The sequence below is a fragment of the Anolis sagrei genome, chromosome 5, assembly GCF_037176765.1.
Source record: "Anolis sagrei isolate rAnoSag1 chromosome 5, rAnoSag1.mat, whole genome shotgun sequence".
Taxonomy (NCBI): domain Eukaryota; kingdom Metazoa; phylum Chordata; class Lepidosauria; order Squamata; family Dactyloidae; genus Anolis; species Anolis sagrei.
The window spans coordinates 86,864,150-86,891,550 of NC_090025.1; the positions used below are offsets into that span (position 1 = coordinate 86,864,150).

The following is a 27,401-nucleotide window of genomic DNA, read 5'->3' on the forward strand; positions in this document are numbered from 1 at the left end:
TAGCAAAAACAGTAAAAAAATAAAATAATAAAATGCTTGATTAACACAATAATAAAATTATAGTAAAAATTATAAAATTACCTAAATGCTAAAAATTCTCTACAGATTTGCATTGTAAATACAAAAAACTTTGAAAATGTCAGAGATAAAACAAATCCAAGAGTAATTGTATAGTCCAGGCAAAGGTTTATAGAACAATGTCCATTCTTTGAAGGAATAATTTCACTAACCAGCAACCTTTTGTGTCAATTGCCTTTTTCTGACTGGTTCAATTGTAAGTATCCCTCCAGCTACACCTAAACACATTTGTCCCACAATTCTGATACTTCCAACAAACTTCATTATGGGGGCCACTGATGTTGGGCAATGCTTGACATCTCTAAGTATAACGTCTGAAGAGCATAGAGTTTACCGTAATTCATAAGTTTGGTCGTTCCTACTCCAGTTGATTTGTAATGAGCAAATTCTGTCTGATGGATTCAAATTTGAATTGGTAGCTCTAAAAATAATGACACACTGTCCATTTCCTTGATGTGCTATTTTGGAGCTGGTACATTGTAGTCTAAACACCCTAAAGCATTAGATAATGTCTGATCTTGGAAGCTCTGGTTAGTATTTAGATGGGAGTCTGCCAATGAATAGCTGGAGTTGTAGATTGCATCTCTGGAGGCAGAAGGAAATGGCACATCACCTCTGTGTATTCCTTCCCTAAGAAATTCTATGACTTTCTTAGGGTCACCATAAGTGACAGCCTTTCCTTATAGCATAATTTCACACAATTTTGTCACTGTGCGAAAAAGTAGAGCTACAGTGTCACTCCAGCTACCACACAGTTACCCTTCTCACTCCTGCCATCACAATCAACTTCCACAAATCCCTGGCTATAAGAGCAGCCTTCTGCACAGCTTGGCTTTCTAGGGAAAATGCGCAGGTGACTGCCTGCGTCAATTCTATAGCCAGTCTCCTGGGATGCATCTCTCACAAAGTCCGGCTCTGAGCAGGAGCCAGGCCTTTGAGATGTACTCCCCAAAGAACCAAACTAAGGACTTACCATTAGCCCTCAAAATTTGTGGTTTTGACTTTTGTGGATTTGATAACTCACAGATTGGATTTAAAACATTCTTTCTAGGAATTTCTAAGTCCTACAGTACAACTCTATGGTCACCTTCTGCCAGAAGTTGATCATAGAGTCCTGCTGGAGGGCTTAGAGATTCTAGATAGCTATGCCCTCCAATGTGATTCTATGGTCAACTTCTGGTAGAGTTGTACTGGAGAGATTGACCTAGAGATCCCTACTAAAGAGATTTCTCAACACTTTTTTTAATTCAGGGTTTCTACTTTTGCGGGGGTCTTGTACCCCTAACCCCATTGAATGTAGAACAGGGAAGCCCTGGCCCTTGAGCGCTCCAGCTGGAAGTCAACAGTGACCAGCAGTGCTGTAGAATTCGAAGAGGCACAAATGGAGGGCGAAAGAGAGAAATGTTCCAAGAGGAAGGCGCATCAAGCCAATCCTGACCAGGACCACCTTCCACCTGGAAACCAATGCTTTCACTGCGGGAGACTGCCTGAACACCAAGCAAAAAGTGGGTGCTAGAAACAATATCATACGAAAGCTGACTGGCACAACCTGGGGATCACAACCAGACACAGTGAAGACATCTGCCCTTGCGCTGTGCTACTCTGCTGCTGAGTATGCATGCCCAGTGTGGAATACATCTCACCACACTAAAACAGTGGATGTGGCCCTTAACGAGACATGCCGCATTATCACGGGGTGTCTGCGCCCTACACTACTGGAGAAATTACACTGCTTAGCCGGTATTGCACCACCTGACATCCGCCGGGAAGTAGCAGCTAATAGTGAAAGGACCAAAGCAGAGACATCGCCAGCTCATCCCCTGTTTGGGTATCAGCCTGCACGTCAGTGACTTAAATCTAGAAATAGTTTCATAAGATCTACAGAGACACTCGCTGGAACACCTCAGCAAGCGAGAGTCCAAAAGTGGCAGGCTCAAACCCAGAACCTCAACCAATGGCTGATACCAAATGAGAGACTCCCCCCTGAGCACACAGAAAACTGGGCAATTTGGAAGGCGCTGAACAGTCTGCGCTCTGGCACCACAAGATGCAGAGCCAACCTCAAGAAATGGGGCTACAAAGTGGAATCCACGACATGCGAGTGTGGAGAGGAGCAAACCACAGACCACCTGCTGCAATGCAACCTGAGCCCTGCCACATGCACAATGGAGGACCTTCTTGCAGCAACACCAGAAGCACTCCAAGTGGCCAGATACTGGTCAAAGGACATTTAATCAACTACCAAACTCACAAATTTTGTATTTTGTCTATTTGTTTGCTTCGTTCTGTTAGAAATGCAATATAATTGACTGGTTGCCCTGACACGACAAATAAAACTGCGGGAGAACATGCAGATCAAGAATAGAGCTTCACAGTCACCTACAGATCCACTGTCAATACACTGATCTTGGAGGACCATCGTCCTCGGACAACGAGGGATCGCGTAAGTGAAAAGTGAAGTGACTGTGGAGGGCTGACTGTACACTTAAGAGAATTTGTAGAAAAATAATGGACCCAATGGGACTCTCCAAAGCTCCTGGTGCGATAGTATCTGTAAAACACATTTTCCTGTCACTGGCAGATCCCTCTCTGCACCAAAGTCCCTGAAGTTCCAAGGTACAATAGTACCATATAATTTCCCACTATAGCCCTGGCGTGGGCTGGTCCATGAGGTCATGAAGAGTTGGAAGTGACTGAATAATAATAACAACAACAACAACAACAACAACAACAACAACACTTTATTTGTACCCCGCTACCATCTCCCCAAGGAACTCGGTGCGGCTTACATGAGGCCGAGCCCAAACACAACAATACAAGCAAATAAAATAAAAACATAGACAATAAAAATATACAACATTATCAAAAAGACAACACACAATTAAAAACAGTGGGAAGCAGGCATGTAGCCGGGGGGGGGGGGGCTCGGGGGGCTTCAGCCCCCCCCCGAAATTCTCATGGTGGTTCGCGAAAAGGCCTTACTGGTGCATTATTTAAACTGTTATGTTTATTCATATTATGATCTGATCACCATACTCAATATATCCCATATGCATGGGGGTATTGTGGTAATGATACAAAAGGTTTGCTAGGCTATACCCTCTTTCACTCAGACTCAGCCCCCCCCCGAAACTCAGCCCCCCCCGAAACCCCCCCTGAAAATTTTTTAGCCCCCCCCCCCCAAAACGAAATCCTGGCTACGGGCCTGGTGGGAAGGCCAAATATAGAGTTAAAATAGGAAATAAGGCTGGGACATGGACGAGAAGGTGATACTGGTGTTTGTGGGAGGGCATACGAGCAAACCTAAAGAAATGTAAAGTGCTTTGGAGGACAAAGTGCTATGGGATCATATTCTGGGAAGGCACACTGGAACAACTACGTCTTCAAGCTCCTCCTAAAGACTGCCAGAGTTGGGGCCTGTCTGATGTCTTTAGGAAGAGAGCTCCAGAGTTGAGGGGCCACCACCGAAAAGGCCCTCTCTCTCGTCCCCACCAATTGCGCCTGTGATGCAGGTGGGAGCGCGAGCAGGGCCCCTCCAGATGATCAAAGGGATCGTGTGGGTTCGTATACAGAGATGCGGTCACGCAGGTAGGCAGGTCCCAAACCGTTCAGGGCTTTGTAGGTAAGAACCTGCACCTTGAATTGGGTCCGGTAGATGAATGGCAGCCAGTGGAGCTCCTTGAAGAGGAGGGATGACCACTCGCTGTAAGGAGCCCTAGTTAACAACCTGGCTGCCGCCCGTTGGATCATCTGAAATTTCCGGGCCGTTTTCAAGGGCAGCCCCACATAGAGTGTATTGCAGTAATCCAGTCTAGAGGTGACTAAGGCGTGGACCACTTTGGCCAGATCCGCCTTCTGAATGAATGAACAACAACATAGCCCTATGAAGCATGGTATATCAGCTAATGCTCTCATCCCAAAGAAATATGCATTTTTTTCTAGCGCACACACCCCATTTTTCAAAAGCCAAAAAAGAATGCATTTTGTCTGATTTAGATGTGTTTTACAGAATAAATATCTGGAGTATCATAACTTCCAGCACTATCCTTGCTGAATTAATAATATGTATAGCAGACAATTTCCTGCTTGTTTCCCGAAGTGAAAGAAAATATTCAAGACTTGTCCTTACCTTCCTGACATTTGATTTTCTGCTAATTCTGTTCTAAACAACAAGTCACTGCAATCACATCAATGGTGCACAGAACATTCAACAATTTACCCTTGTCTGTTTCATTCACACTGGCTTGTTTATGGCCATTTGGGTTTTTTTTCCCTTTCCCTTTCCCTTATTTTTTGTCAGCTTTGCTGAATCCCTGTATAAAAAGAGCCCGCATCTGAAAACTAATCACTTCCTATTTAGCATTTGCTTTTCATTGTTTACAGTTATGATCATATATGCTTGGAAATCAGCTGGATTGTTTGGCATCCAAGACTGCAGCTGCCTTGCTCCATGCGCAAATGTTGTCAGCTGAAATTAAGCATCTGGAATTTCTTCACCACTCCAATAATTTACATCCGGTTTATGGGAGATATGTAATGTTGACATAATGTTATTTCTCTCCTTCCAGTAGCATCATAGGAGACTTTTCCCTGGCATCGCGTTCTCTTTTTACATTTTCCCACAGTGTAAATCACATGGCTCTTATCTGAGTAGGCCATTTACGATCATGAAATTATCTAGGTTGATAAAAGCTTTAATCAGACCACATGTGTGCACTTAAAGATCCATTTCTACCATTTTCTCTGATGAAGTGGAATTACATCCCCAAGCTTTTCGTTGTGTGAAAATGAACTAAAGTAGGCATTGGAGAAGAGTGTTTTGATACGTTACACCATTTCCAAACACCATCCAAAAGGTTGTGCCTTTTAGACTGGGTAATTGGCACCACATTTGTGCCACTAGGAGAGAAGCACTGAAAATGACTGCTTCCAGTCATATTTAAAATCCAATCGAGGTTGTTCCATTTGCAGACTCATTTCTAGGTGTTTTGTGGTGGTGTTTTTTTAAATGCTAATTTCACATTCATAAATCAATCTCTGCACTATTTTTGGAAAGTATATCCTTAGTCATCCCATTTCTCCAGCCTACACTTATGCTGGGAGCTAATATTGTGACACTTTAACTCTTGCTGAGCGCTGCAGGAGTGAGAAGGAGATTCTGTTTCCTCTTAAGCCAACTCCAATAGAGCTCAGCAAATCATATCACACATGGCATGATGGAAGAATAGAAAGACAGACAAGTTTATGCCCCAGACTTTCCGCTTCCGCAAATGTTCAACCTTTTGCATGTGCTTCCTTGTTCCTGTTATCCAGTATATAGAGACAAATATCAACAACAATAGAGGAAATTTGCCAATATTCAAATGTTCCTTAATCTCAGTGATTTTGTAGGTGATTTTTTTTCCTTCTTGCAAAGAAATCTTTGCAAGAAATCTCACAAGCTCGTCTTGTGGGCACACAGCCTTCTCTGCTGTGGCCCCCCGACTTTGGAACTCTTTACCTGGGGAGATCAGGAAAGCCCCTTCACTGGAAACATTTAAAAAGAACCTCAAAACCTGGCTTTTCCGCTGCGCCTTTGGCGAGTAGGTGCACACCATGATATTTTACACCCTCTCAACATTTTCGGCTAATGGAGTTCGTGCCCTCCAAATAGGATGTTCTGCCCCACAACTCTGTGTGTTTTATGAGTTCCATTTAAACATTAAACGTTCCTATTTTATTTCATCATAGTCTGTTAATTGCTTTTTTAATTCGGAATATGTGGCCCTTTGTCACACATTCCGAATATGTCATCTCTATCGTAGACTGACCTTGAAGGAGCTGGGGGTGGTAACGGCCGACAGGGAGCTCTGGCGTAGGCTGGTCCATGAGGTCACGAAGAGTCGGAGACGACTAAACGAATGAACAACAACATCGTAGAATCATAGAATCAAGGAGTTGGAAGAGACCTCATGGGCCATCCAGTCCAACCCCCTGCCAAGAAGCAGGATTATTGCATTCAAATCACCCCTGAGAGATGGCCATCCAGCCTCTGTTTAAAAGCTTCCAAAGAAGGAGCCTCCACCACACTCCGGGGCAGAGAGTTCCACTGCTGAACGGCTCTCACAGTCAGGAAGTTCTTCCTCATGTTCAGATGGAATCTCCTCTCTTGTAGTTTGAAGCCATTGTTCCGCGTCCTAGTCTCCAAGGAAGCAGAAAACAAGCTTGCTCCCTCCTCCCTGTGGCTTCCTCTCACATATTTATACATGGCTATCATATCTCCTCTCAGCCTTCTCTTCTTCAGGCTAAACATGCCCAGCTCCTTAAGCCGCTCCTCATAGGGCTTGTTCTCCAGACCCTCCTCTGGACACATTCCAGCTTGTTAATATGTCTCTTGAATTGTGGTGCCCAGAATTGGACATAATATTCCAGGTGTGGTCTAACCAAAGCGGAATAGAGGGGTACCATGACTTCCCGAGATCTAGACACTATGCTCCTCTTGATGCAGGCCAAAATCCCATTGGCTTTTTTTTGCCACCACATCACATTGTTGGCTCATGTTTAACTTGTTGCCCATGAGGACTCCAAGATCTTTTTCACACGTACTGCTCTTGAGCCAGGCGTCCCCCATTCTGTATCTTTGCATTTCGTTTTTTCCTGCCTAAGTGGAGTATCTTGCATTTGTCCCCGTTGAACTTCATTCTGTTAGTTTTGGCCCATCTCTCTAATCTATCAAGATCGTTTTGAATCCTGCTCCTGTCCAATCTCTATCGTGATTGTGTCTATTGGAATCATTATTATTATTATTATTATTATTATTATTTTATTACTTTAATGTCATTTTGATAATGTTGTTGATGTTTGTTGTATATGCTTTGATTTTATTGCTGAATTATGTTGGCCCCATGTAAGCTGCTCTGAGTCCCCATCGGGGAGATGGCGGCAGGGTAGAAATAAAGATTATTATTATTATTATGCTATTATTATTATTATGCTATTATTATTATTATGCTATAAAAGTAAGACTATTTACCTTCTTCATTGCCTAGTGGAATGTGACCACAAGCTTCCTCTTTCAAATCCCTGATCAGAGACCTTACCATAAAAGCGCTTTTATTCATTCAGAAACGGATTCTATTTTAAGGACTGGTAGCTACACCTTTAACTTGAGTGCTCTTTTGTATATTTTACCCCATCTTTCAAATGGGTGACGTATTAGCTAAGTCACATACATTTAAGACACCCTCTCTCCCCCATTAATACTGTCAGAGGTAATGTCATCAGTCAGTATTCATACACCCCTTCTATAATAAATATTTCCTGTTTACTCAGGCAGTCATTTTGCCTTCAAGTATCTAACCAAGAGGTATATATAGAACGCGTGCGCGCACACACACTAACGTTTTCCCCTCTACTTGCCCACCCATTCTGGAGTATCACTGACAATGCACAAGACAGATTTCAAATAAGTGAACTGAAATTAACCGGAGAGGAAGGCTCTGCATAGCACAGTGATTAGAACAAACAATTGTTCCAGAGAAATGCACGGCTACTCAGAGACCATAATCTTGCAACTCAAGAAGAGATGTGGAGCCATTTTTCACCAGGTTCACAAGAAAATGTCAGCATGCAGCTGCTCCACGCATTGTCAGACTGCATCTTACTTTGGCCAAAGGGAAGACACAGCTAGTCATCCCATCAAGGGGAAAAAAATGTAAAGGACCTATCACAAATTTGATTTATTACCATGCTCCTAAGGCTGTGTGCTGCAGATTTCCATTGGAAATGAAGCCAAATGTCAGCCGCCGCTAAAGGTATGTTCTCTGTGTATTTGTGGAAAGAGAAATTCAAAACATTCTGGATACCAACCAGCCACGTACCCCCTTCCCATCTCTGCATCTTTCTCAATAACTCCAGACAGTTTACTTCAGTAACAAGAAGATAACCTAATACACAATGGGTGATTTGTACACATAGCTCTGGCTAACATTAACATAAATACAAAGCCGTTATGCATTCAGATGCAATGCTTTTGGGGGGTTGGTCTTCCAGAGGCAAAGGCATGTTCAAGAACAAAAAGGAAATCCATTTTTTAAGCAAAAAGCAACCAAATAGCCTCAGATGAGGCAGATGCAGCCAACCTTTATCTGACACAATGACAGCTACACTGAAGCAGACACAAAAGTCTTACATTAAAATCCCATACAGTTATTTTAAATGGTTGCTCTCCTCTTTATTGTTGACAGAAAGTGACATTCAACTGGGTGCAAGCTGATTTTCCTCCTGCTGGAGAATGGTGCCTCCAAAAGTTACCTGTCTTGCAATTCAGACAGTGTGGACAAACAGCTGGATTAAAATTTTACCTTCACTTCCAAATCATGCATTGTATTAAAGGCATTTTTTGTTGCTAAAAGCCCCAGTTTAGCTTCCCGATTACTCTGGAGATGTATTCTTTATGGTCCCTATATAACAATAATCTGACACTTCCTGAAGGAAAGAGAAAGGGGTCTCTGTCTGTATGTATGCATGGAAGTGTGTGTTTGGGTTCATCACATAAACAACAGCACAGTAAATAATTCCCAACGTCCTTAACACAGCCAAGGGAGACTCTGAATCACATTTAGGTTTCCCATCTGCTCAATTTCAGGTAGCTTTCTCAATTCCGAGCTGGCATTGTAGGATTTAAATGCCCACAACTGGACACCCTCCCTCCTTCCCCAACCCACTGAAACATTAGCTCCAGGCAAGAGTACTAGGAAGGAAGGAAGGAAGGAAGGAAGGAAGGAAGGAAGGAAGGAAGGAAGAAGGGGGTGGGCGAAAGAGACAAGAGACAAACGAAAGGTGGGGGACACCCGAAAGAACCTTTTCCCTACCTTTCCATGGTCATCTTTCAGCCCGTCTGCCTTCTCCTGAGATTGAAGCCACCTGTACTGATCCAGCCCATTTCGAAGGGGAAGAAAATAATCTTATGGAAATGGGGAAAGCCTCAGCTAGGCTTGGGAATTTTCAGAATGGATGTCTAGAATTTTCTGCTTAAGCCAGACCCAGCAACAGAAAATTGCAGCTGAGCGCTTTTGTTTTCCCTCCTCTGTAAAGGCAAAGCAAGCAAGCAAGCATGCAAGCAGCAGCGGCTCCCTTAGCCTGCCTGCTCTCTCTCATTCACACAGACACACAGGCAGACACACACGCAATCTTCCCAGCCCCCACCAGCAGCCTAACTCTCTCCTCCTTCAGTCAGGGTCCTTTACGCTTCTGAACAGTGATGACCTATTCTGTCCCCATCTCTATCTATTACTCTTGCTTTCTTTTTTTAAAAACAATGATTTTTATTGATTTTATAGAATTTACAACGAAAGTAGGGGAAAACATGAGTGTGCATTAGAGGTAGCACTAAAGCGAAGTAAAGTAGGAAAAAGAATTTAGAGTATAAAAAATAACAAGAAGAAAAAGAAAAGAAATTACACCAAACCCTAAACCCATTAGTGCATGTGATGCGACTTCCAATGTCTTCTGAGAATATTAAAACATTTCTCCTTATGGTGTCTTCAATTCACTATACTGGCTTTGCTTCCACTATTTGTCTTTTTCAGATGCTGGACAAGTCTATCATTAGTAGAATTTCCCTTGCTGAAATAAAGTCTTTGAGTCCTGACCAATCCGTCTTTTTATTTACTCCATTTAGTCTCTGGGATAAACCTTCCATTTGGACTATGTCAAATATTTTCAAAATCCATTCTTCCACAGTGAGTGGAGAGGGAAGGTCTGGTCTCTGAGAGGGTTCCTCAGGGGGCCATTCCCTCCCCTCTGTTGTTTAACATCTATTGCGACCACTTGCTCAGCTGGTTCGAGGTTTTGGGCTTGAGTGTTATCAATACACCGATGACACTCAGCTGGTGCTGAAGATGGAAGGCCGACCGGACTCTGTACCCGATTGTTTCCATCAGTGCCTCGAGGCCGTTACTGGATGGCTGCATGCCAGCAGGTTGAGGGTGAATCCAGCAAAGACGGAGATCCTATGGCTGGGTCGACTGGGCAGTGGGGATATCCAGCTGCCTACCCTGGATGGAGAGGTGCTACGCCCGTCATCATTGGTAAAGAGTCTGGGAGTCCTTTTGGACCCTTTGCTGACGATGGAGGCCCAGGTCTCTGCCGTTAGCAGAACCGCCTTCTTTCATCTGTGGCAGGTTAGACGCCTGGCCCCCTACCTGTCCAGGGACGACCTAGCTACGGTGATCCAGGCCACGGTCATCTCAAGACTGGACTACTGTAACGCCCTCTACATTGGCCTTCCTCTGTCGGTGATCCGGAAGCTCAAGTTGGTACAAAATGCAGCTGCTCGGCTTCTTGCAGGAATTCCGATGAGATGCTACATAACACCAATCTTACTACAGCTGCATTGGTTACCAATTGAGCACCGGATCACTTTCAAAGTGATGGTACTCACCTTTAAGGCCTTGCATGGTCTGGGGCCGATGTATCTGAGGGACCGCCTCACCCCCTACCAACCCCAGCGATCCCTCCATTCTGAGGACCAAGATCTATTGGAAGTCCCCAGTGTCAAGACCTTGCGTCTAACAGCAACCACAGAGCCTTTACAGCAGTGGCACCATCACTCTGGAATACTCTGCCACCTGAAGTCCGTGCCTTGCGGGACTTACCAGCTTTCTGCAGAGCATGTAAGACATACCTGTTTCAACAGGCTTTTAATGTTTGATAGTGTTGTTTCTAAATTGTTTTAAATTGCTTTTAAATTTTGTTAGATTTTAGCTATTCTTGTAAGCTGCTCCGAGCCCCAGGGGAGTGGCGGCATATAAGTTTAAATAATAAATAAATAAATAAATAAATAAATAAATATTTGGTATTCCTTTCTGTTTTCATGAATTAGCTAATAATAGTCTCGCAGCAGTGCACAATAGGAAGAGTACTTTGTCCTGATTTTCATTTAGTTATTTAGAGGATATACCAAGGAGGTACGTCTCAGGTGTTTGGGGAAAGTTGATTTTTAGAATTTTTTGGACTGACTGATGAATTCCTTTCCAATATTTTTTTATTTATTTTTTCAGGACCACCATAAGTGGAAGAAAGTCCCCTTCTCCTTTCCACATTTCCAACAGCTATTTGAAATATTTTTATTAAATTTAGCCAATTTTTCTGGAGTGTAATACCATCGGAAGAACATTTTGAACCAATTCTCTCGTAGGTCACTAGCTATAATATATTTTAATTTGGTGTTCCAGATTTCTTCCCATTGATTTGTTAGAATGCTATGCTTTATGTCCTTAGCCCATTTAATTTGGCAGTTTTTTATTTGTTCCTCTTCTGTATACCAGCTTAACAGCTGTTAATATAGGATTCTAATTTTTTTTTTTGCTTTTCAATAAAATTATGTCCCATAGACCTTGGTCTTGGTTGAAGCCACTTTTCCCGCCTTCCTTAAATCAATGATTGATTTGAAAGTATTGCAACCACGTTATTTTCGCCTTTAATTGTTTTATCTCTTCTAACGATTTTATTTCAAGTTTCCCACCCTCTTTTTTATTTAGAATTTCATGGTAAGTTAGCCAATTTTCTTCTCCCAATTCCCTCTTATGCCTTGTCTCCACAGGGGATATCCATAATGGCGTTTGTGATGAATCTAACCTTTTGCCAGGAAGGCCGAAGCCTGAAGTCAGTAGCTGACATGTTGGGAGATAGGCTGGAAAGTTAAGAGGCATGAGGGAGGAGTCAGCCGACTCCTGATTGGCTAGAGCAAACAGGGGAAGAGTTAGCTTTTAGAGGGAAAAAAGGCTGTGTCTTTTTGACAAGCTGGGGAGAAGAGCTTTAAACATCGAAGAGTGTAGAAGGATAGTTAGGAAGAGGGAGCTGAGAGGAATTTAGACAGGGAGAACTTTTGAAGTGAGCCTTGAGATTAGAGCATAGGGAAGGCAAAGATTCCTGGATCACTGTACATAGGAGAGTCAGTGAAGGGAAGCCTGTTTGCTCTGTGAGGCAGTCAGTGGGCTGTTCTCAGGGACACACTGTGTCAGAGTTAGTGAACAGTGTGAAGCAAGGAACTCATAGGGAACAAAAGTTAAAGTCTTAAGAAAAGACTGCTTGTCTAACCAGCTAAGCCTCAAGTAACCGCATTACGCTTTTGTACCACTCTTATTAAGAGTTGATTTGTTCACCAAGTTTAAATAAACCTGTTTCTAATTTTCATCTTAAACTGGTGTCTGCCTCGGTCTGTCACAATCATTAGATCTCAGCTAGACTAAAGACAAATCAATTTCAGTCCAGTCAGCGAATGAAGCAGTCATTGAAGAAGAACCTAGGGCTTAAATACTCTTTACCTATTTCACATTCACACTCATGTTTTCCTCAGACATATAATTGAGGTGGCGGCGGCGAATCTACCTAATACATCGATCATTAACATCGTTAATACAGTTGGTCACTTAATAATAATACTGAGGTGGGATAAGAGAGTCTTTCCCCCTTGTCATAGTCATTTATCTTCGTTTAAGTAGTGTCCAGCTGAACGTTAACTCTTCACACGGGTGACCAGAGGTGGGATTGTCTTCCCCCCTGCCCAGTGTGTCGCTTATCTCCTTTATAGCGTTCTACTATATAATCTTGGCTTATATTTTTCCCATGTTTTGATTAGTGTTGCTCTAATGCAGGGGTCCTCAAACTACGGCCCGGGGGCCAAATACAAGGTCATTTACCCGGCCCTCGCTCAGGGTCAACCTAAGTCTGAAATGACTTGAAAGCACACTACAACAACAACAACAATCCTATCTCATCAACCAAAAGCAGGCCCACACTTCCCAATGAAATACTAATAAGTTCATATTTGTTAAAAAAAAATCTTCATTTTAATTATTGTATTGTTCTAAAGTGTTTTTTTGCACTACAAATAAGATACGTGTACTGTGCATAGGAACTCATTCATTATTTTTTCAAATTATAATCCGGCCCTCCAACAGTTTGAGGGACTATGACCTGGCCCTCTGTTTAAAATGTTTGTGGACCCTTGCTCTAATGTAATTATTATTTTAAAAAAATCCACTTTTCTTTTGTTATACCACATGTAGCCATGCCAACTTGCCCTAAGGCCGTGACCTTCTAGAGTTAAAAGTATTACTCTTGCTTTCCTTCTGATAAAAGCACATGCCAAGGTGGCAGTCAGGTGACCCTCCTCTCCGAAAAGCAGAAGACACACCGAAAGGGAGCCTTTGGGCTCCCTTTAGCTCCCTTTCTTAAGAAACAGAAGCAGCCAACATTATTTACATTACAAAGCAAGAGAGAAAAATATAACTCTGGAGAGAGATAAATGGTATTTTATTCCACCTCACACTCCAGCTCCTCTCTAACCAATCATCAAAAGAAAGTCAGTGCAGTGTGGTGGAAAGGTATATAATTAAACTTTCCAGTGTTAATAGCCAGGTAAGCATTGCCAGGGCATCTCCATCACCTGAACATACAGGCACACGAAAACAAACACCTGATTTTACACATTCATTGAAAAGCTGAATTAAATGTTCTTACTGAAGGAGTTTTAAACATTCCAGTACTATAAACACATAGTGTAGCCTCATACAATCCATTCATAACGCATATTGCAGTGCATTAGAATATATATATATTTGTACGATATTTATTCTTCATGCTCTTCTGACCTGACCTTTTCCAAAAGAGTGCATGGTGATAACAGGTGTTATGGTCCCATTTTATCTGCACCATGACCTGTGAGGCCGGTTAAGCTGAGAAGTGCTTGAACCTGGGTCTTCCTGGCTTTCTTTGTCAATCTGGAACTACATCAGACTGTGACGAACTCCGAGTGCAAAGTATCCATTCACGAAGGAGTGTTTCAGTTACATCTCTACACCTATTAAAGTTTTCATAGAATCATAGAATCAAAGAGTTGGAAGAGATCTCATGGGTCATTCAGTCCAACCCCCTGCCAAGAAGCAGGAATGTTGCATTCAAATCACCCCTGACAGATGGCCATCCAGCCTCTGTTTAAAAGCTTTTAAAGAAGGAGCCTCTACCACACTCTGGGGCAGAGAGTTCTACTGCTGAACTGCTCTCACAGTCAGGAAGTTCTTCCTCATGTTCAGATGGAATCTCCTCTCTTGTAGTTTGAAGCCATTGTTTCGTGTCCTAGTCTCCAAGGAAGCAGAAAACAAGCTTGCTCCCTCCTCCTTGTGGCTTCCTCTCACATATTTATACATGGCTATCATATCTCCTCTCAGTCTTCTCTTCTTCAGGCTAAACATGCCCAGCTCCTTAACCCGCTCCTCATAGGGCTTGTTCTCCAGACACTTGATCATTTTAGTTGCCCTCCTCTGGACACATTCCAGCTTGTCAATATCTCTCTTGAATTGTGGTGCCCAGAATTGGACACAATATTCCAGGTGTGGTCTAACCAAAGCAGAATAGAGGGGTAGCATGACTTCCTTAGATCTAGACACTATGCTCCTATTGATGCAGGCCAAAATCCCATTGGCTTTTTTTGCTGCCACATCACATTGTTGGCTCATGTTTAACTTGTTGTCCACGAGGACTCCAAGATCTTATTCACACCTATTGCTCTCAAGCCAGGCTTTATCCCCCATTCTGTATCTTTGCATTTCATTTTTCCTGCCAAAGTGGAGTATCTTGCATTTGTCACTGTTGAACTTCATTTTGTTAGTTTTGGCCCATCTCTCTAATCTGTCAAGATCGTTTTGAATTCTGCTCCTGTCCTCTGGAATATTGGCTATCCCTCTCAATTTGGTGTCATCTGCAAACTTGGTGATCATGCCTTCTAGCCCTTCATCTAAGTCATTAATAAAGATGTTGAACAGGACCGGGCCCAGGACGGAATCCTGCGGCACTCCGCTCGTCACTTCTTTCCAGGATGAAGAGGAAGCATTGGTGAGCATCCTCTGGGTTCGTCCATTTATCCAATTCCAGATCCACCTCACCGTAGTTTTGCCTAGCCCACATTGGACTAGTTTCCTTGCCAGAAGGTCATGGGGGACCTTGTCAAAGGCCTTACTGAAATCCAGGTACGCTGAGTCATCCTTTTTTCCCTTCTTGTCTTTTTCCAAAAGAGTGCATGGTGATAATAGGTGTTATGGTCCCATTTTATCCGCACCATGACCTGTGAGGCCAGTTAAGCTGAGAAGTGCTTGAACCTGGGTCTTCCTGGCTTTCTTTGACAATCTGGAACTACATCAGACTGTAAGGAACTCCGAGTGCAAAGTATCCATTCATGAAGGAGCGTTTCAGTTACATCTCTACACCTATTACAGTTTTGGTCTTACTTCTCCCAGGACCTGGCAATTGGGTGTTGACACTGGATATGACTGAATAATTCAGTTTCTCTGAATGCAATGATTGCTACAGAAAACACTACCCTGGTGGGACCTCACCCCATTTGTTTCTGCATGGTTCTCTCTCCTTACCTCCTTCCTATCCTTTGATATTTATTTATTTTATTTTGTGCCCAGTGTGGAACACATCTCACCATGCTGAAACAGTGGATATGGCTCTTAATGAGACATGCCGCATTATCACGGGGTGTCTGCGCCCTACACCATTGGAGAAACGACACTGTCTAGCCGGTATTGCACCACCTGACATCCGCCGGGAAGTAGCAACCAATAGTGAAAGGACCAAAGCAATGACATTTCCAGCTCATCCCCTGTTTGGGTATCAGCCAGCATGTCAACAACTTAAATCAAGAAATAGTTTTCTAAGATCTACAGAGACACTCGCTGGAACACCTCAGCAAGCGAGAGTCCAAAACTGGCAGGCTCAAACCCAGAACCTCAATCAATGGCTGATACAAAATGAGAGACTCCCCCCTGGGCACACATAAAACTGGGCGACTTGGAAGACGCTGAACAGACTGCGCTCTGGCACCATGAGATGCAGAGCCAATCTCAAGAAATGGAGCTACAAAGTGGAAGCCACGACATGTGAGTGTGGAGAAGAGCAAACCACTGACCACCTGCTGCAATGCAACCTAAGTCCTGCTACATGCACAATGGAGGACCTCCTTGCGGCAACACCAGAGGCACTCCAAGTGGCCAAATACTGGTCAAAGGACATTTAATCAACTACCAAGCTTGCAAACTTTGTGTTTTGTCTGTCTGTTTGTTTGTTTTGTTAACAATGTAATGCAAATGTCTGGTTGCTCCTGACACGATAAATAAATAAATAAATTTTATTGTCGAAGGCTTTCATGGCCGGAATCACTGGGTTGTTGTAGGTTTTTCTGGGCTATATGGCCATGTTCTAGAGGCATTTTCTCCTGACGTTTCGCCTGCATCTATGGCAAGCATCCTCAGAGGTAGTGAGGTCTGTTGGAACTAGGAAAATGAACAAAATCTGGCTACCAGTATTAAAAAAAAAGATCTAAAATTACAACAGCAAAACAACAGAGGGGAAACAATCAGGGACATCTAATCACCTCTCAGCAAAAGATTGCCCCAGGCACTGCCAGGCCATCAAATACTAATCAAGGTGGTCAGTCGAAACATTCACACCTAGCTCCAACAGAGAAGAGTTCTTTGTCCCACCCTGGTCATTCCACAGAAATATAAACCCATTTTACTAGTTCCAACAGACCTCACTACCTCTGAGGATGCTTGCCATAGATGCAGGTGAAACATCAGGAGAGAATGCCTCTAGAACTTGACCATATAGCCCAAAACAACCTACAACAACCCATTTATTTATTTACCATATTTATATGTCACCTCACTCAGCCCAGCGGTGACTCGGAGCGGTTTACAAATGGCAACAATTTGATGCCTCAACAGTCATAACAATTCAAAAGTAAAACAATCATAAAACACTATTAAAAATGTTAACATACAATATAAAAATATAAAACCGTACCAGCCTTAAAACATTGTCGTGAGCATCTCCACATCAAGTCAATATTCAAGTTGTTCCATTACTTTGTATAACTATGGCGTATTTGGGAAGGTCTGCTCAAAAAGCCAGGTTTTCACCTTTCTTTGAAAAGTCAAGAGGGAGAGAGCTGATCTTATATCTCTAGGCAGGGTGTTCCACAGTCGAGGGGCCACCTCTGAGAAGGTCCTGTCTTTCATCCCCGCCAAACACATTTGCGAAGAAGGTGGGACCGAGAGCAGGGACTCCCCAGAAGATCTTAACATCCTAGATGGTTCATAAAGAGAGCTACGTTTGGATAGGTAAGTTGGATCGAAACTGTTTAGGGATTTATAGGCTAAAGCCAGCACTTTGAATTGTGCCCAGAAGCAAACTGGCTGCCAGTGGAGCTGGCACAATGGAGGAGTTGTGTGCTCCCTGAGTGCCGCTTCTGTTAGCAACCTGGCTGCCACCCATTGGACTATTTGCAGCTTCCAAGCAGTCTTCGAAGGCATACCAACAAATATGAAAAACCAAACTGTGATTTATTAATTTACAGTATTTATACCCTGCTCTTCTCACTCCAAAGGGGACCCAGAGCACACATATGGCAACATTCAATGCTGATTATACAATTAACAAGGACAAATAACACAAAGGCAGTTTTCCCCATCCTATTTCTGGCATCTTGGAGGCTGTGCTTCATTCCAGCCATGGAGGGAGGGGGTGTGCTGTTGCTCCATCTTCCATGCCAAGGAGCTGCCCTCTGATTGATGCCCTTAAGGGTGCCTTTATTACTTTTCCACTAAAAGCAATACCCATTTATCTGCTTGCATTTCTGCTTTCAATCTGCTAGGTGGGCAGGTGAGCGGAGGCAGGTGCTCGCCCTGACCTGGGCTCAAACTGCTGACCTTTCAATGGGCAGGATTTTTCTGCACACCGTGGTTTATCTTGTTGTGCTAAGCCCGGCCTGTTAGGGATTCTTCATCTTCGGAGAAGGAAGGGGAGCAGGGAAGTGCTCAGGAATTGGAGGGAGAAGAAGAAACAGACGATGAAGGTTTGAAAGTGCCCATATTTCTAGAGAGACAAAAAGAGACAGAGCACTGATGGCGTTCAGCTAGAATAGCTGCTAAAAACGCCGAGCTAATTGAGAGACGCCCTAGCACCTCCTGCGAGGGAATTCACCGCTTGAGTCTCCTGAGGGCTGAGAAAAGCGGTATATAAATAAAGTAAATAAATAATAATAAATAAATTCAGGGCTATAAATGAGAAGCAGGAGCAGTCAGCTTTTACTGGTAACAACGACCCTGATACTGATGTTTTCACTCCAATGGAATTTGCTTTGTGTCTGCTGCTAAGAACTTAGCTCATCACCCATTTTCTGATGGAAGAGTGGTGTTTCTTTTGGGACTTTGTAAGAGACTTTAATTTGTGTCCTTGCTTTCTTTTGCACTTTTCAATTGCATTTGCTTATCCTGTCTGTTTGCTGAAGTAAAGCATTTTTCTTTTACTTTCAACATTGTCTAAAAGCTGTTTTTGAAGGGCAACTCGGGTTATTGTATGATGGAGGATTGGGAATACATTTGACATGTCCCCAGAATAAGGGGAAGGTGTCTCAGAGTGAACACAGGGTCCTGAGAAATGTGTTCCTTCGTATTTGGTATCTGAACAGCAGCACATGTGATGCTGCAGTAAACAAAGTTAATACAATTCAGCATCAAACAACAATGCAAATGTCCTGATTGAGGGATACAGCAACCCTTTACATAGGACAGCACACTGTATCCACTTCTGGGCAGATATGGAGGCCAAATAGTCAGTACTTATCCGGCCATCTGCTCTGGTTCTCTTTGGTCACGTCAGTGTTGTGCCGCAACAAAACACTGGCGCATTCCAGGTGGCCCAAAGTGGTGGCCAAATGCAGTGATTGTCCTGATGTGTAACCTGTACTCAGGATAAGAGGTTATAGCCAGGACACAATATGGACAAAGAGAACTGTTTCTAATTGGCAAGTGGATGGGTGCATTTTATCACATTATCTGTTAACTTGCAAATCATCATTCATAATTTATCATACATAAAGCAGACTTAGAGAGAAAAACTGTGAAAATTGGAAGAAGGAACATTAACAATTAAAGATATGCAGATGACACCACATTATTACAGAAAACAGCAAAGACTTGAAAGGATTACAATGAACTGGATTATATGTGTTGCACTCCAGGACAGGAAAAGTCCTCTTACTTTAAACACCACATCATTGGATAGGGAAACAATCCTTTTATTGAAGATAATTAAAAAACAGTAAAGTAAAAAAAGCACTTTAAAGAAGTAGGTAAATCCAATGAGGTAGGAAGATAAGCAGGAACAAAGTAGTCCAGCAAAGTCCATAAAAACAAAGTCAAAACTTCCCAAATAAAATGCAAGAAATCAGGAAACATAAATCCAAGGCATGAACATAAAAGCATAGAATCCAAGAATCAAAACTATGAAACAAAGGCACTAAAAACATGATTTTTCCAAGCGAAGTTTCCATAAAACAAGGACGAGATCTTGACTTGATTCCAAATGATGCTTCATCTGACTACATATCCTGTTCTTGGGACTTTCATCTTTTCATTAGCTATGTCTCTAGCACTCAGAAATTGCTTTTGCTTTAGCTGAGAATTTCTTATCTTTTTCTCTCGGAGCCTGGCAGAATGCCGAAGCCACTGTTCGGCTCTCCTGTTTTCACTGATCTCCTCCCGTCTATCTATTTGCTCATTAATTTCTGCAGCTGGGCCAGGTACCGAGCTGTTTGCATGTTCCCTATCATGGGAACTCTCTGGTAACATTTCAGAGAGCACACCATCATCCCCACACTCCTCAGGGGCATTCTCATGGGAAACTACACTTTGAACAGGGATCTCCTGGTCATTCTCTGCATCAATATCCTTGACCAAACCACTGCCATTTTTAAACTCATCTTGCAACTCATCGACATCACTCCCCACATCCAAAGCACCCTGATCCTGAAACACGATCACAGGCTGAGCTCCAACAATATTTATTATTTAAACACCACACTGTTGGATAGGGAAACAATCCTTTTATTGAAGATAATTAAAAAGCAGTAAAGTAAAAAAGCACTTTAAAGAAATAGGTAAATCCAATTAGGTAGGAAGATATGGCAGTGTAGACTCATATAATCCAGTTCAAAACAGATAATGTGAATCTGGATTATTTGGCAGTGTAGAAGGGGCCTAAGAACATGAAGAGCTTGCTTGCTTTGTCTCTAGTACTTCCCTGCTGATAAGTCAAACAGCCTGCCACGAACGCCAGGCTACTCTCAGAAGAAGAAACCTCGTTTCCCCCTAACTTTAAGGGCCCGTCCACACTGCCCTTTATCCTAGGATCAGATCTCAGATTATCCGCTTTAAACTGGGATATGAGTCCCCACTGCTTGATAACCTGGGATAAACAGACAATCTGGGATCAGATTATGGGATAAATTTATGTATTTATTTATTTACATCGCTTCTACCCTGCCCTTCTCACCCCCGAGGGAGGACTCAGGGCGGCTTACATGGACAACAATTAAATGCCATAATGTCAATACAACAACATAAAATCAAGTACATAAAAATTAACAATAACATTAATTAAAATCACATACTCATATACTAACATAGTCGACTAATCAAAATCACATATCCATTTCCTATTGTCATAATCCTATGGTCCGGTTCAGTGTCTAAGTGCTGCCAAGTCCACTAGCCGAAAGCCTGACTCCAAAACCACGACTTTAGTTTTTTCCTAAAAGTGAGGAGGGAGGACACCGATCTAATCTCATTGGGGAGCGAATTCCACAAGCAAGGGGCCACCAGTGAGAAGGCCCTGTCCCTCTTCCCCACCAGACGCATTTGTGACGCCGGTGGGACCGAAAGCAGGGCCTCCCCAGTAGATCTTAAATTACGAGGTGGAACGTAGAGAGCGATACGTTCGGATAAGTAAGCTAGGCCAGAGGGTTTTATAGGCCAAGACCAGCATTCTGAATTGTGTTCGAAGGTGGACCGGCAGCCAGTGGAGCTGATGCAGCAGGGGAGTGATATGCTCCCTGTATGGCACTCCGGTGAGTAATCTGGCTGCTGCCCGTTGGACTAGTTGAAGTCTCCAAACAGTCTTCAACCCCACGTAGAGTGCGTTGCAGTAATCTATTCGGGATGTAACCAGAGAGTGGACCACCGTGGCCAAGTCAGACTTCCCAAGGTACGGGCGCAGCTGGCGCACAAGTTTTAACTGTGCAAAAGCTCCCCTGGCCACCGCCGAGACCTGAGGTTCCAGGCTCAGCGATCACTCCCAACCTGCGAAGTAATGTGGAAGGGTCCTGAGATGTAACATTAGTAACCTGACTCTTCTGATGATTGCCCTGTCTAGTGTCTAGTCATTTTTCAGATTACTCTACTCACTCTAAAGTCCACATTACCATTTTGTCCATTGTATTTATGTCTCCAGGATCTTACCCACCATGTGCACTGTAGTGGTACCTTATCTGCTCAGTTCTTCTCTGCCACTATGTTTTACTTGGCCCTTTCCTCCCCTCTCCCTGATTTTACAATGTTAATTAAGTGAGCTGCTGGCCAAATCTAAGCACTGATTGTTTAATAAACCTCTCCATTTTGTAATAAAGTTCCATATTCATCAATCTTTCTACATTGCAAAATAAAATACACACCCTTAGGTCTTCTATTGATTCATGTTTTATTGCAGGAGTGGGTGAAGAACCCTTCAGTGTTGTGCATGAAAGAGGGAGAGGGGGGAGAGGGAGAAAGAGGCTGGATATTTAAAGAATATTTTGGGACACTGAAGCCTGTTTTGGCCTCAAAATATTTTTTTTAATCTGGAATGAGTGTATAATTAACCAATCACACACTTTACATCATTTCCCCCCAACATAAGGATGTGGAGAGATATCTGAAGTGAGCATAGGCATATACTGGCACCAGTAGACCAAAAATTATGACTTTTTAGCATGGAGGTTTACATCAGTTTTTCCTGTTTCCTCTTAGTTGAGATTCAGTTGTCACTGGAGGAAACATGGATTTTCCCCCAGCAACAACACAACATCCTAGGGGCCTTCCACACAGACATATAACCCAGAATATCAAGGCAGGATAGTTGCTTTCAACTGGAATATATAGTAGTGTGGGTTGAGGGAGGATCTAGACAGGCCCTTTATTGCGGAAAGTATTCGTAACAGAGACTTGGCTTTAAGAGAAACTGTAACAAGTTTATGGAAATATAGAAGAAGCTTAATAGTTTCAATGTTTCTTAACTCCTAGAGGCACATTTCTTTAGAGGTTACATCCATAACATGTTATAAAGCAACTCTTGAGAGGAGTGTTCATTCTACTAAACAGGTTTTAAACTTATTTTTCTTCAAACTGAGTTTCTTTCCTTAACAGTTCACTTCAGGTATCAGCTTATTCTTTCCTTATGTTATTTCTGTTGCAGTAAAGATGCGTACTGGGGTTCCCTCCCCCTTTTGCTCATACACTAACTACTAATCTAAATAAGTCAACTTGACCTTTCTAAACCACACAGGCTAAAAGCCTAAACCTCCCTGGTCCTCAACACAGTAGAACCAGCCTTTCCCTGTAGTTCTCTAACTACAGACTGCTTCCCTTATTCTCAACACTGTAGAACCAGCCTTTCCTGCAGTTCTCAGACTACAGACTAACTGTTTTAAAATGGCTGCCCTGCCAAGTGGCAGTTGGCTCCTTCCCTTTTTCCATGGCAACCCAGCTCAGAGTGAGCCGAGCTGCTACCATCCCCCCAGTTATGCTATTTTAAATACTTACCCTTTTAAACACCTATCTATAATTATACATAACTGTAGGTTAAAATTCACACTTCATCACACATGACTGTGTGGAAGGGTCCTGGATTATCTCAGGGCCTTTCCAGACAGGCCGTTAGGACCCTTCTACAAGTCATATAACCTAGAATATCAAGGCAGGAAATCCCACAATATCTGCTTTGAACTGAGTGCACACTCAGATAATGTGGGCTTTTTTGCCTTGATATTCTGGGATATAGGGCTGTGTGGAAGGACCCTGCAGGACACAACCCCTCCTGCTGTTTGGACTAAATCCTGGAATTTAAAATCCCAGTTCCTTTTAGAATTTAGGTTTGTCTGGAATCCCAGATTATATAGCAGTGAAACTCATATAATCTAGTTCAAATCAAATAACTTGTGATCAGATCCTGGGATATAAGGACATTGTAGAAGGGGCCTTAGATGATACTACAGAAAAAAACAAACAAAACCCAATACAATTGACCCCCATAATCCTGGTTTTCCATTTATCATGGAAACATGAAACCACAGATGATAATGAACGTTATTGAAATGTATGCCTTTTGGCAGAAGCATACCATAGATGTATATTTAAGGACCTAGAAGATGCCTCGAGTGGTCATCTCTAGCATGTCTAGATCCTCCAGCATGTCTCATTAGTAAACTAAAAATGCCTATAGAGAACATATTTTTTTGTAATGTGTATAAGTGAAATTGCAACTACAGGTCCTTCAGATACGTGGGTAGTACATTGTGGCTTTGGTTTCTAAAAAAATCAAACCATCAAAATCAATTTGTTAGTTCAAACTAGAGTACGCCTACTGAATGAATGGGTAAGTGTCATTGAGTTAAACAGATCTGTTTTAATATATGTGTCTTGTATAAAAACACTTGTGTATTTATAGAATTTTCACAATGTTTATGTGTTTTAACTATGCTGTAACCTGCCTCGGGACATGATGAGAAGCAGGTAAGAAATAAATTATTATTATACGGATAAACCCTTGCATTTAGGCTTGTAACTTCACCAATGATACAATAGAGCTATATTAAACCTGTACATAAAAATATTCTCAGTACTTTCAGTATTACTAACCAAAGTGTTGTAATATTTTATTATTATGTGCCAGTTAAAAAATTCTTATAAAGGATTTTATCTGTAAGAAATAGAAATCGAAGCACCTTCTTAAAAGCACTATAAAGATCCCTTTTAATACAATACATTTGTATGCAGGTAAAACATTTTAGATATGCATATGAAAACAAATTAATATTTTGCACTTTCTTTGTTAAACAAGGAATGAAAATAATGCCAGTGCATTATGACTGAGATTAAGATGTAGCCCTACTTCATTCTCCATCTTCATCACTATGATACTTCACCTTGTTGATGGGAAGCTTCCCACAGGAGTGGAAATCACTCTATTGGACAGATGGCAAGCTATTCAACCTCAGCAGACTGAAAGCCAAAACCAAGGTCACAACAGCATCCGTTATAGAACTCCAGTATGCTGATGACAACATTGTCTGTGCGCATTCAGAAGAAGATCTACAAGCCACTCTAAACACCTTTGCAGAAGCATACGAGAAGCTCGGCCTGTCATTGAACATCAAAAAAACCAAGGTGCTGTTCCAGCAGACACCAGCCAACCCCTCTCCAATGCCAGCGATACAGCTTAATGGTGTAACATTAGAAAATGTTGATCATTTCTGCTACCTTGGCAGCCAACTCTCCACCAAAGTCAACATTGACACCGAAATATAACATCACCTGAGCTCTGCGAGCGCAGCATTTTTCCAAATGAAGCAGAGAGTGTTTGAGGACCGGGACATCCGTAGGGATATCAAGGTGTTTGTTTATAGAGCTGTTGTCCTCCCAACCCTGCTATACGCCTGTGAGACATGGACTGTCTACAAATGTCACATGCAACTCCTGGAACGATTCCATCAGCGCTGCCTCCGGAAAATCCTGCGAATCTCTTGGGAATGCGGACAAATGTCAGCGTGCTGGAAGAAGCAAAGACCACCAGCATTGAAGCGATGGTCCTCTGCCATCAACTCCGCTGGACCGGCCACGTTGTCCGGACCACCAACATTGAAGCGATGGTCCTCCGCCATCAACTCCGCCATCAACTCCCGACCACCGTCTCCCAAAGCAGTTGCTCTACTCCAACCTCAAGAATGGAAAACGGAATGTTGGTGGGCAGGAAAAGAGATTTAAAGATGGGCTCAAAGCCAACCTTAAAAACTCCAGCATAGACACTGAGAACTGGGAAGCCCTGGCCCTTGACCACTCCAGCTGGAGGTCAGCGGTGACCAGCGGTGCTGCAGAATTTGAAGAGGCATGAATGGAGGACGAAAGGGAGAAGCGTGCCAAGAGGAAGGCGCGTCAAGCCAACCCCGACCAAGACCGCCTTCCACCTGGAAACCAATGCCCTCACTGCGGAAGAAGATGCAGAGAAAGAATAGGGCTCCACAGCCACATACGGACCCACAAGAATACTGGAAGACAATCCTCCTCGGAAAACGAGGGATCGCCTAAGTAAGTAAGTAAGTAGCCCTACTAACATAGTCTCTTTTTCATCACACTGATTTGAATATTATCCTATACATACAGTTTAAAAAGCGACCTTTTCAAAGGTTGCAAGGTGCTTTTGACTTTGGGATTTTGGGAGTTGTAGTCTAAACACTTTCCTAAGCTCTGCTCCAGTTCCTCATTGTTCTGTTGTTTTTCAGAGTTTTGAATGGGATTTTATTAATAGGAAGAAACAAATAAGCAACACACGGACGCTGGAAGAACTCTCAGTGGCTGTAAATTACAGTACGAACAATGAAACTGTAGGAAGATATTATTTCTTTAACTTGGTTTATATTAAAAGTGCCCATCTGTTGCTTTCTGCAATTTCACAGTGTTATAAACAGGGAAAATCAAAGACATCCATCAAACTCCTTGGAAAAACTTTTTGTTCAAATCCAACCCAATTTCACTTTTCTCTTTGTATTATGCAACATCTTGACTATATTGTTGTAGGCTTTTTCGGGCTATATGGTCATGTTCTAGAGGCATTCTTTCCTGACGTTTCACCTGCATCTATGGCAAGCATCCTCAGAGGTAGTGAGGACCATCTTGCCATAGATGCAGGCGAAACGTCAGGAGAGAATGCCTCTAGAACATGGCCATATAGCCCGAAAAAACCTACAACAACCCAGTGATTCTGGCCATGAATGCCTTCGACAATATTTTGACTATACTCTTTCGTTTGGAAAGAAAAGTGCAATTTTAAAAAATAAACTATTCCCATTCCCCATTATTAGCTAAACCTTTTTTTGTTTCTTAAAGAAAGGCATCACTGACAAGCTGTTTTTCATCTTTTCATGATAACTTTGTTTACGTGGTGAGGTAGTGTCAGGTTTTACAATGTATTGTAATGTAATATAGCTGAGTCATGCACTGCTAATAGGCTTGTATTGGAAATGCTGAGGCATGCATTAACTGTATATAGAACTTCATTTGGGGAATGTGTTCTGGCCTAGTCCAGGTGATTCTGAATGATGCAATCCTGGGTTTGAGTTAAGTCAATGAGTTGGGAACCAATCAGAGATTGCTATGTGTAAATGAATTGTATATAAGGAAGTCATGTACAGTGTATTTGCTCTCCTTGTGCTGTGATGCTGTTTGCTGAAGGCTCTGTGTAATGTATTAAAGGAACCTGTCTGCTAAGACAAGATACAACTGTGTGCTGTGGTAAGTTTGTAATGTCATCTAGACTGGGGGAAAGACAATAATAAAACTGACAATGGCCGGGCATGTGCTCAAGTGTCTGTAAAAGAGTTCCAGAGTGACTGCAGTTAGTGGGAGCAGTTGACTGAAAATACTGTGCAGGAAGAAGCTACTGGAAAGCGCTGAAGTTGTGCAACTGATCTACTGCTGAATTGTGAAATTAATCTCAACCAAGCATTTTGTTTACTGCCCCACGGAGACTGTGTGTTCCATGGGCTTCCGTAAAGGAACTTCCCAAGTACTACAATTTTGTAATCTTTCATACAGGTACAAGGGGCAACCTCAGTAATATCTGGGTCAGGGAGCCTTCGATGTGCCTGATAGCTATAAAATAGGACCGAGTGTGATGGGATTGGCCTTCTAAAGCCCTTCTCACAGTGTCCTTATATTCCAGGATCTGATCCCAGATTATCTTCTTAGAATCATAGAATCAAAGAGTTGGAAGAGACCTCATGGGCCATCCAGTCCAACCCCCTGCCAAGAAGCAGGAATATTGCATTCAAATCACCCCTGACAGATGGCCATCCAGCCTCTGTTTAAAAGCTTCCAAAGAAGGAGCCTCCACCACACTCTGGGGAAGAGAGTTCCACTGCTGAACAGCTCTCACAGTCAGGAAGTTCTTCCTCATGTGCCGATGGGATATCCATTCTTGTAGTTTGAAGCCATTGTTCCGCGTCCTAATCTCCATGGAAGCAGTAAACAAGCTTGCTCCCTCCTCCCTGTGACTTCCTCTCACATATTTATACATGGCTATCATATCTCCTCTCAGACTTCTCTTCTTCAGGCTAAACATGCCCAGCTCCTTAAGCCGCTCCTCATAGGGCTTGATTTCCAGACCCTTGATCATTTTAGTCGCCC

The 27,401-nt window shown here is 42.7% G+C and overlaps 1 protein-coding gene across 15 annotated transcripts in view; it reads right to left on the reverse strand.

The window, feature by feature from the left end:
• MAGI2 (membrane associated guanylate kinase, WW and PDZ domain containing 2) overlaps positions 1–27,401 on the reverse strand; it is a 1,143,898-nt gene that overhangs the window by 755,388 nt on the left and 361,109 nt on the right. Inside the window, exon 1 of one of the 15 annotated variants that reach the window (XM_067468840.1) lies at positions 8,931–9,260. The exons of the other annotated variants lie outside the window; for them this stretch is intronic. The gene's annotated coding sequence lies outside the window, so the exon portion shown is untranslated. Of the gene's footprint in view, positions 1–8,930; positions 9,261–27,401 lie in introns of those variants that run through there. 15 annotated transcript variants of the gene reach the window in all.